The sequence below is a fragment of the Cololabis saira genome, chromosome 12 (assembly GCF_033807715.1).
Source record: "Cololabis saira isolate AMF1-May2022 chromosome 12, fColSai1.1, whole genome shotgun sequence".
NCBI classification, from domain to species: Eukaryota; Metazoa; Chordata; class Actinopteri; order Beloniformes; family Belonidae; genus Cololabis; species Cololabis saira.
The window spans coordinates 43,636,879-43,646,287 of record NC_084598.1 but is presented as its reverse complement, the minus strand read 5'-3'; the positions used below and the strand labels follow the sequence as shown (position 1 = coordinate 43,646,287).

Sequence of the window (9,409 nt, the reverse complement as noted above, 5' to 3'; positions counted from 1 at the left end):
CCTCCCTCCTCCTTTCTCCACCTCCCTCCATCTTCTTCTATCCTTCCTCTCCCTCTTTCTCTTTCCTCCTCCTCCTCCTCCTCCTTCACCCTCCTTTTCTTCCTCCACCTTCCTCCTGTCAGGACTGGTGTGGTGAGGACCCAGATGCAGGATGCTGTGCTGCTTAGCAGGATAGAAAACACACGGAAACAGGGATCAAAAACTGGAGCAAAAACGGGAAACATGGAGGAAAACACAGTCCGGAACCACAAGGAGCAAGGGAAAGAAGATATAGGATATATAAGATATAAGACCAGATATACACAAGGGGATAACGAGACACAACGAGACACAGGTGCAGACACAATCAGGGCAGATGGGAAACAGGTGGGGCAAAACAGAAACACACTGGGGGAAATGTCAAACCCTGACACTTCATCCTCCAGCTTCCTCCTCCTCCCTCCTCCATCATCATCCTCCTCCTCTCTCACCCTCCCCCCCTCCTCCTCCTCTCAGGTGAGTCTCTGGTTCTTCACTCGGCAACTTGTGTGATCAGCGGACTGAGCGCAGACACGCACGAGCCCGGCGCGTGCGTGTCTGCTGTCACGGGAGCGCGCAGCACGCGCAGGGCGCGCGGACGGAGCCGCGGCGGCAGCAGGAGAGAGAGGAGGAGGTAGAGAAGAGGTAGTAGAGGAAGAGGAGAGGAGAGGAGAGGAAGAAGAAGGAGACGGAGGAACAAGAGGAGAAACGCAGGAGGAAACACGAGGAGGAAACACGAGGAAACGGCTCCACGGCGCGCGTCCCCGCAGACGCAAACAGGTGTGTGTGTGTGTGTGTGTGTGTGTGTGTGTGTGTGTGTGTGTGTGTGTGTGTGTGTGTGTGTGTGTGTGTGTGTGTGTGTGTGTGTGTGTGTGTGTGTGTGTGTGTGTGTGTGTGTGTAACTTCGGGAGAATCCCGGTTTGATTGACGCAGTTATTCTGATGAGAGCTGTCAATCATCCCGCTGGTTTCTCTTTGATGTCCCGCTGCGCCGTGCACGCGCACCAGCCGCCGTGCACGCGCCCAGCTGTTTCATTAACGCAGCTGGAATCACGCACGGAGACTCACGCACGGAGTTTCTGCTCGTGCAGTAAGTTTGGAGCGGAGTGGAGTGGTGCTGCTTCCTCATTCTCTTCCTCTTATTCATCCTCTTCTTCTCCAGCATTCTCTCTGCTCTTGCTCTCTCCTCATCCTTCCTCTCTCTTTCCCTCTCCTCCTCATCCTTCTCTTTCCTCCTCTTCTTTCTATTTCCTCCCCTTCCTCATCATTTCTCCTCTTCCTCTCTCCTCTTATTCATCCTTTCCTCCTCATCCTCCTCTTCCTCATCCTCTTCCTCTTCTTCCTCTCTCCTCTTCCTCTTCTTCCTCTCTCCTCCTCTCTCCTCATCCTCTTCCTCTCTCCTCTTCCTCTCTCCTCATACTTTTCCTCTCTCCTCATCCTTTTCCTCTCTCCTCATCCTCTTCCTCTCTCCTCATCCTCTTCCTCTTCCTCTCTCCTCATCCTCTTCCTCTTCCTCTCTCCTCATCCTCTTCCTCTCTCCTCATCCTCATCCTCTTCCTCTCTCCTCATCCTCTTCCTCTCTCCTCATCCTCTTCCTCTTCCTCTCTCCTCATCCTCTTCCTCATCCTCATCCTCTTCCTCTCTCCTCATCCTCTTCCTCTCTCCTCATCCTCATCCTCTTCCTCTCTCCTCATCCTCATCCTCTTCCTCTCTCCTCATCCTCTTCCTCTCTCCTCATCCTCTTCCTCTTCCTCTCTCCTCCTCCTCTTCTTCCTCTCTCCTCAGCATCCTTCTGTCCTCCTCTTCCTCTCTCCTCCTTTTCTTCTCTCCCCTCCTTCCTCCTCCTCCTCTTCCTCTCTCCTCACCTGTTGAGAGTTACCTGCATGAGCAGAGCTGCAGCTGACTGTCCTGAGTGATATTCTGGTGTTTGTTGGGGGGTTTGGGGGTCTCGGCTGGACCGGTCTCAGCAGAGGAAACTTGGGATGTGAGTTTTGTTAAGAGAGTTTGTGCTGGTCTTGACCCCCCGACCCCCCGACCCCCTCAGGCTGCAGATACAGACGTTTTTGTCCAACAGCTTGTAACGTCTTCATCGAGCTGCCGATTCTGCTACGACTCCAACTTCTGTCTCAGTCTCATAGTTTCTGTTACGTTTGGCTTGTGCTTCATGTCCCGCCGTGTTTTACTGGGGGGTGGTGACGGGGTGGATCATCGATTAGCCGACTAATCTAAGGAGTAACTTTTTAAAATTTATTTTGTACTATTTTATTTTATACTTATTCTACTTTTTTACTTAAATGTTTTGAAGGAAAACACAATTTCGTTGTATGCCTCGTGTAATGACAATAAATCTGAAGTCTGAAGTAACTGGACGAATATTCTAACAATTATTTTTCTGTTGTTCGATTAATAAAAACAAGAATGTATCAAATAGATATAATATCGTTTACAAAATAAAAATGTGGAATAAAATTATATAGAATAAAAAGGCCAAAATTTACAAAATTACAAAAGATTAAAAAAATGCAGTGCATATTATCCAAATGTGTTCAAAAATTACATATTTGGATAAGGGCTTAACAGGGCAGTTCGACACTAAATTACAGATGTTTATTACATAAAAAAGTCTAATCAGGAAAGGAAACTTTCTACGGCCGATGGAAATAAATAAAAAGTTTTTGGTAGGAATCATTTTCCGGTGGCACTTTAGCTTCTCTAACCGATAAAAAACAGTTTTTAATGCTTGTAAACGGAGTTAAGACCAGGAAACATCAAATGTAGGAGCTGATACAGACCATAATCTGATCATGTGACCTTTGTTTTTATATTTATTATTGTCCCGCCCACAAGAGACAAAAGGGGGCGGGGCTTCAGATGCTCCAACATGCTGGTCTGGTATCAACTCCTAAAGGTGTTTGGGACTATTATTATTATTATTATTACTAAATTTAAAGTATTCACATACTTTTTGATGACTTAGGGCTGGTTTTTGGGGCAGAACTTTGTTGGAATGTGACAAGGTTGGTTTGTTTTGGTGAAACACGTGTTCGCGTCGTCGTCGTCATCGTCGTCGTCGTCATCGTCGTCGTTCCTCCTGCAGCGTTTTCCTGCTTTCCTGAGATTAATGAGCCAGCTGGGTCTGCAGGACTGAAGCTGAGCATGAAATGTGTTTAAGTGCCATTAATGCTGCGTGGGACACACACACACACACACACACACACACACACACACACACACACACACACCAGCAGGATTAGGCGATGCTTCAGACGCGTCGGAGGACCAGAGGAGACGGAGGAGCAGGATGTTTTTAAGAAGCAGCAGAAGCTGAGGAAGATCCAGGTTTGATCAGCACGTCTTCAGGTGTCTTTACCTGTCGGATTTCTACTTTTAGTCGTCTATGATTCAGAGAAATAAACATTAAAGGTTGGAAAATACATTTCTTCCACCTTTTCATGTAGACTTTTTCTCTTCTGTGGCAGGAAGCAGCAGTTCATCCGTCGTTATGTTTGTGTTTAAACGGCAGCGACGTGTCAAGGAATAAGGTTCTGCATCACCACGAGCAGAATCACATCTTGTCAGTAGTTTTTATAGATCAAACAGCTAAACTCAGGCCCCGTTTACACGGAGCAAAAACGCTGGTGTTTTCATGCGTTTTGGCCGTTCGTTTACACGAAAACGAAGCTCAAAGTCTCAAAAACCATCATTTCTGAAAACTCGTCTTCACGTTTGCTTGTAAACGGAGAGAAACGGACATTTATTCTTCAGAACGTCACAGTATGTGACAGAAACGTCACCAGCGTCATGTGTGACACCTGTGTTTACAATTAGTTTGGCCACTGAAGTTACTCGTGTCATTTGTTGATGTTTTTTCCAGGATTCTGATTGGCTAGCATGACTTTATCTTCTCGTTACACTGCCCCCTGTAGGTTTGGCTGCTCATAGCACCTTAACAGATATTTATGTGGGTTCGTGTAAACCAGGGATATTCAACTGGTCATATTTCAAAAAGGGGGAGAAAGTAGTTAGTAGTGATGCACCGAAATGAAAATTTGTGGCCGAAACCGAAAATAATAATAAACACTTGGCCGAATTCCGAACAATACCGAACATGGTTCTTCAGCAGTTTTTCATTTATTTTGCCAATTTTTTCACCATTGCATGAATCAAATACATTTGATTTAGGCTTTTCAAAGAAAAAAATCTTTTACAAAATTACAAGGTAGAAAATATTTATTGAACATAAAAAAATGAAAATGTTTTAATTTCCCAGCATTATGTTGTTTTGGTTCCACCTCCTGGTGAATGTTAGGTCAAATTCTTATGGGGTTAGTTTTTGGTTGGCCAACGATTTATGTTTGTGTTGCGCAACGTCAAGTCTATTTTCTTATATTACAACGCCGTTATTAATTGTTCGGTTTTTTCCCACTTATTCCACCGAAAGTGTTTTTTTGCCATTTTCGGCCGAACAATTTCGGTTACCGAACAATCGGTGCATCACTAGTAGTTAGTGTTGTCCCGATCGTCGGCGGACGGCGTCACTTCCGCTCAGAAGTGACAAAGTAAGCGAATCTAACATGGTTTACATGTCACATTTTGTTAATTAATAAAAGTTTCAGATGCCTGGTAGCCTTTTCAGTTGGTTAATTATTCATTGGACAGAGTTTGTACATGTTAATCTCTGTTGGAGATGTTTTTTACTACTTTGGATTTTTTGCCAGTGTTGCACAGTGATAATGTTTGTCACATTATTTGTTATTAACCTCCGTTTATAGAGGACTTGTTTACATCATTAGGCTTCTAGGAAAGGTTTTTCATTTGAATCTCTAAATGAGGACGTTGCATTTCAGATGAACTTCTAAACCTCCTATAATTTCATGTGATTGTTTTGTTTTGCTGATTTAATGCACAGATGTGTCATTAATAAAGGAGCTTATGGTTAATATTTTGGTTCCTTATTTATAACATCAAACTGGCTACTATGGACTGAAATGCTTAATATAATATTCAAATAAGGAAATCTTGGTGGAAAGTGGTGCTTTGTCATTATGACGTGTTTTATTAAAAGTAGGTCAATATCAACTTCATTAAGTTTGAACAATGCATGGTTTCAAAATGAACTTATTTTAAATTTAAAATAATATTTCTTTATCTGAATATTATATTTAACATTCGCAATGACCAAATCTGGAGACAATTAATACATAATTCATATGTAAACTAGACAGATATTCTCCTGCTCATTCCTGAGCACAAATGTATTATATTTACATAAATCTTCTTCTTTGAGTGCAAAATACATTTTGAAAACTCCCAAATTTTCACAAAGCGTGCACACAGTACGGCCCCCTAAATAATCTAGTTGAAGACCCCTGATTTAAATTAAGAGATTTTGAAAAGGATCTGATGTAAATTATGGTATTTTTCAAAACGTAGAGGGGGAAATATCCGTTTTTTGTAAACCCGGCTACGTGTAAACGTGGCCTCAGTTCTGGTTTAACTTCAGGGACTTTGGTTGGACGGGTTTCCACAGTTTTGGGTTGTTTTTATTTCTTCCTCTGCCAGAGACTCAGAAACGTCCGTCAGCTGAAACACTTTTCAGTGGGAAGAACGTGTTTGTTCTTCCTGAAATGAGAAACTGTGGCTTTGAATGGACTAATGAACCTGTGGGAGGAATTCTGGGAATTTTCATGGGAGTTAACGGGACTATTTGGGACGGTGGCCCAGAAATCTAGATGCACCGCTAATTAATTTAACTGGTGTATCTCGCTGCCGTCCGTAGGAGCTCATTAAATATTCCCATGGGTCCCGGAGAGCCAATCAGATCGGTCCGTCCTGCTGGACGGAGTTTCTGTTGGCATCGGCGGTTCTGAAGGTTGAACAAGGTCGTCAGGCTGCTGTAAAAGTTTAATATTCTCTGATTTACTCCAGTTCAAACGGGTCTAAGGCCCAAATATCTCAGAAACGACTCCCTAAAGCTGATAAACCCTCCATAACTCTCACGCTGCCGCCGTGATGTCTCGTGTCTCAGAAACCGTCTAAATGAACCAGTTCTTCCTCTGGTTAATGTAGTTTTGTAAAATATTTGTATTTTGCATCTGATTTAATGTTTTGCTGCATCTGCATGTGTCTGTATTTAATTACAGTTTTGTGTTTATAACGGCCTTGTTTGAATAAATATATGGATAATATTTGCATATCGTTGTAATTGATTAAGCATCAGGTCCATTTCAGTGATGCTGATATAAGATGTAATCTGATTACTATAATGGTAAATAATGTAATTTCAATCTTTAATATCTAAAATTCAGGTTTCATCTCCAAATTCAGTCCAATTTAAATCAGTAACATTTACTCTTCCTTACTTTTCTGAGGTGGAGGGGCTGGTTATTCTGCTAGAGGACTAGTTAGGGACTAGTTAGTAGTCGTGTCAATCCTCCAATAGTGTAGAAATAGCGGTACACTGCAAAAACTCAAAATCTTAACAAGAATATTTGTCTTATTTCTAGTTAAAATGTCAAAAAATCTCATTACACTTAAAACAAGACTCATCACTGGAAAAAACAACTATTTTCACCTGTTTCAAGTAGATTTTCACTTAAAATAAGTAGAAAAATCTGCCAGTGGAACAAGATTTTTTTGCTTGTAATGAGAAGATAAATCTTGTCCCACTGGCAGATTTTTCTACTTATTTCAAGGGAAAAATTACTTGAAACAGGTGAAAATTGTCAAATAACAAGTTATTTTTCTGGTAATGATTCTTGTTTTAAGTGTAATGAATTTTTGACAAAAAATTAGACATTTTAACTAGAAATAAGACAAATATTCCTGGTAGATTTTGAGTTTTTGCAGTGTAGTGCAGTCGCCACACATATCTGATCTCAGCTGATGATGGAAACATTTCTAGTGAGTTCAACATCATCATCCACTTCTCTGTGTTATTGAGCTGCAGTTGAAAACAAGCTCATATGGAAACTAGAACCAGGATGATGGAATACAATCACGCAGGGTCAGGACAGAACTGGGTTTCTATTGGTCTTGGTCTGGAGCTGAACTGGTCTTGGTCTCGGTTTAGGTGGTCTTGACTACAAGTCTAGTATTTAGTCTTAGTCTTAGTCTTAGTCTTGCACATCTTCTCCTGGTGTTTTCTGCTCAGGTTTTTCTTTTTTCATTCAAAAATGTCGGTTATAGTTTGACTTGAGCAGCACTGATCCGTCCATCTCTGCAGTCGTTGCTGCAGCGCTGGCTTTAAACTTTAAACTATGCCAGAATAAAACTCCAGCTAACTATAGATCTGAGAGTTGTCTCTAATCTCGTTCTGGGAAACCTGCAGCCGCTCTCTGACCCGTGCTGAGGGAGGAGGCGGGGCTTCTGCAGCTGCAGCGGCGCGTTCAGAATAACAAGCAGCAGCTCGCATGAGGCTCCGCCGCAGCTCGCTGCAGCAGATCCTCCGTGCTGATTACACCTGCAGCATAACCAGCATGCATCTGCAGCATAACCAGCATGCATCTGCAGCATAACCAGCATGCATCTGCAGCATAACCAGCATGCATCTGCAGCATAACCAGCATTAATCTGCAGCATAACCAGCATGCATCTGCAGGATAACCAGCATGCATCTGCAGCATAACCAGCTTTAATCTGCAGCATAACCAGCATGCATCTGCAGCATAACCAGCATTAATCTGCAGCATAACCAGCATTAATCTGCAGCATAACCAGCATGCATCTGCAGCATAACCAGCATTAATCTGCAGCATAACCAGCATGCATCTGCAGCATAACCAGCTTTAATCTGCAGCATAACCAGCATGCATCTGCAGCATAACCAGCTTTAATCTGCAGCATAACCAGCATGCATCTGCAGCATAACCAGCATTAATCTGCAGCATAACCAGCATTAATCTGCAGGATAACCAGCATTAATCTGCAGGATAACCAGCATTAATCTGCAGCATAACCAGCATTAATCTGCAGGATAACCAGCATTAACCTGCAGGATAACCAGCATGCATCTGCAGCATAACCAGCATTAATCTGCAGCATAACCAGCATTAATCTGCAGGATAACCAGCATTAACCTGCAGGATAACCAGCATGCATCTGCAGCATAACCAGCATTAATCTGCTGCATAACCAGCATTAATCTGCTGCATAACCAGCATTAATCTGCAGCATAACCAGCATTAATCTGCTGCATAACCAGCATTAATCTGCAGCATAACCAGCATGCATCTGCAGGATAACCAGCATGCATCTGCAGCATAACCAACATGCATCTGCAGCATAACCAGCATTAATCTGCAGCATAACCAGCATGCATCTGCAGCATAACCAGCATGCATCTGCAGGTTGTTAATCCCTGGAAAACCAACACTTGGTTGTGGAATAATATTACGATAACTGGGAGCTAAAAGAAGGTAAACAGTTGATCTGTTGGTGGTGCAGTTAAAGGCACCCTATGTAACAACACGAGGCCAGAGCCGGCCCTGGAGTAAGAGCTCTGTAAAATGATACCGTCCCTCCACTGCAGGTCTTTGTGCCGTCACGTGGTCAGAGGTTGAATTACTACATATACAGTACGTTTACATGTAAAGTTTAATTCCTCTTTAATTCAGAATTAAAACTAAATCTTTTATTTTTATTTTAAATTAAAAATTTAAAATGAGTAAAAATTACCATGTAAACACCTAATTCCGAATGAACATGGCCATTCTGAATTAAACTTAATTCCGAAGTAAGTGGCTGGTTTATTCCGGTTTTAAATCTGAATAGAATAATTCCAGATCATGTTTACACTCATTCGTCTTTAAATTTATCCTGGTCTTTCTTTCTGCTCGTTCCCTCTTCCGTCTGTCTCCATGATCTTATATTCCACTGGGCTGGTTTTCCTAACAAAGTTTCAAGATCAAGAGCAGAGACCATTTATTTAATAAATAGCTTGGAAGACCTGGAAATAATTAAAAGAACAGATGGAAACAGGAAACATTAAAATTATGAGCTTTTCAAAGTTGTAGCGGCTAAGTTAGTTTTTCTTCCGGTAGTTTAACTTCCGGTCCCCCCCCTATCCAATCAGAACCTTCCCAACCCCCAGACCTGGAGAGGAATTGGAGAAAGACCAAGATGTAAAGTCGAAGGAAAATAGTTTAATTTGGAATTATTTAATTCGGAATAATTAATTCTGAATGAAAAAACATCATGTAACCGTGGCCATAGTGGCTTTAATGTATTAATGTATATGAATAAAAATGTATAACGTATGTATTATAATTTCTACTGTATTATTATTGTATTTCCTTTATTGTATTGTTTTGTTTTTATTCTGTAAGGTGACCTTGGGTGACATGAAAGGCGCCGTTAAATAAAATGAATTATTATTATTATTATTAAAAAAA

The 9,409-nt window shown here is 41.8% G+C and overlaps 1 protein-coding gene across 2 annotated transcripts in view; it reads left to right on the top strand.

Annotated features, from left to right (window-relative positions):
• The first annotated feature begins 627 nt into the window (after positions 1 to 627).
• Positions 628 to 9,409, top strand: part of LOC133457501 (kelch domain-containing protein 8B-like) — a 277,606-nt gene continuing 268,824 nt past the window's right edge. For both annotated transcript variants that reach the window (XM_061736838.1, XM_061736839.1), the window contains exon 1: positions 628 to 798. The gene's annotated coding sequence lies outside the window, so the exon portion shown is untranslated. The remainder of the gene's footprint in view (positions 799 to 9,409) is intronic.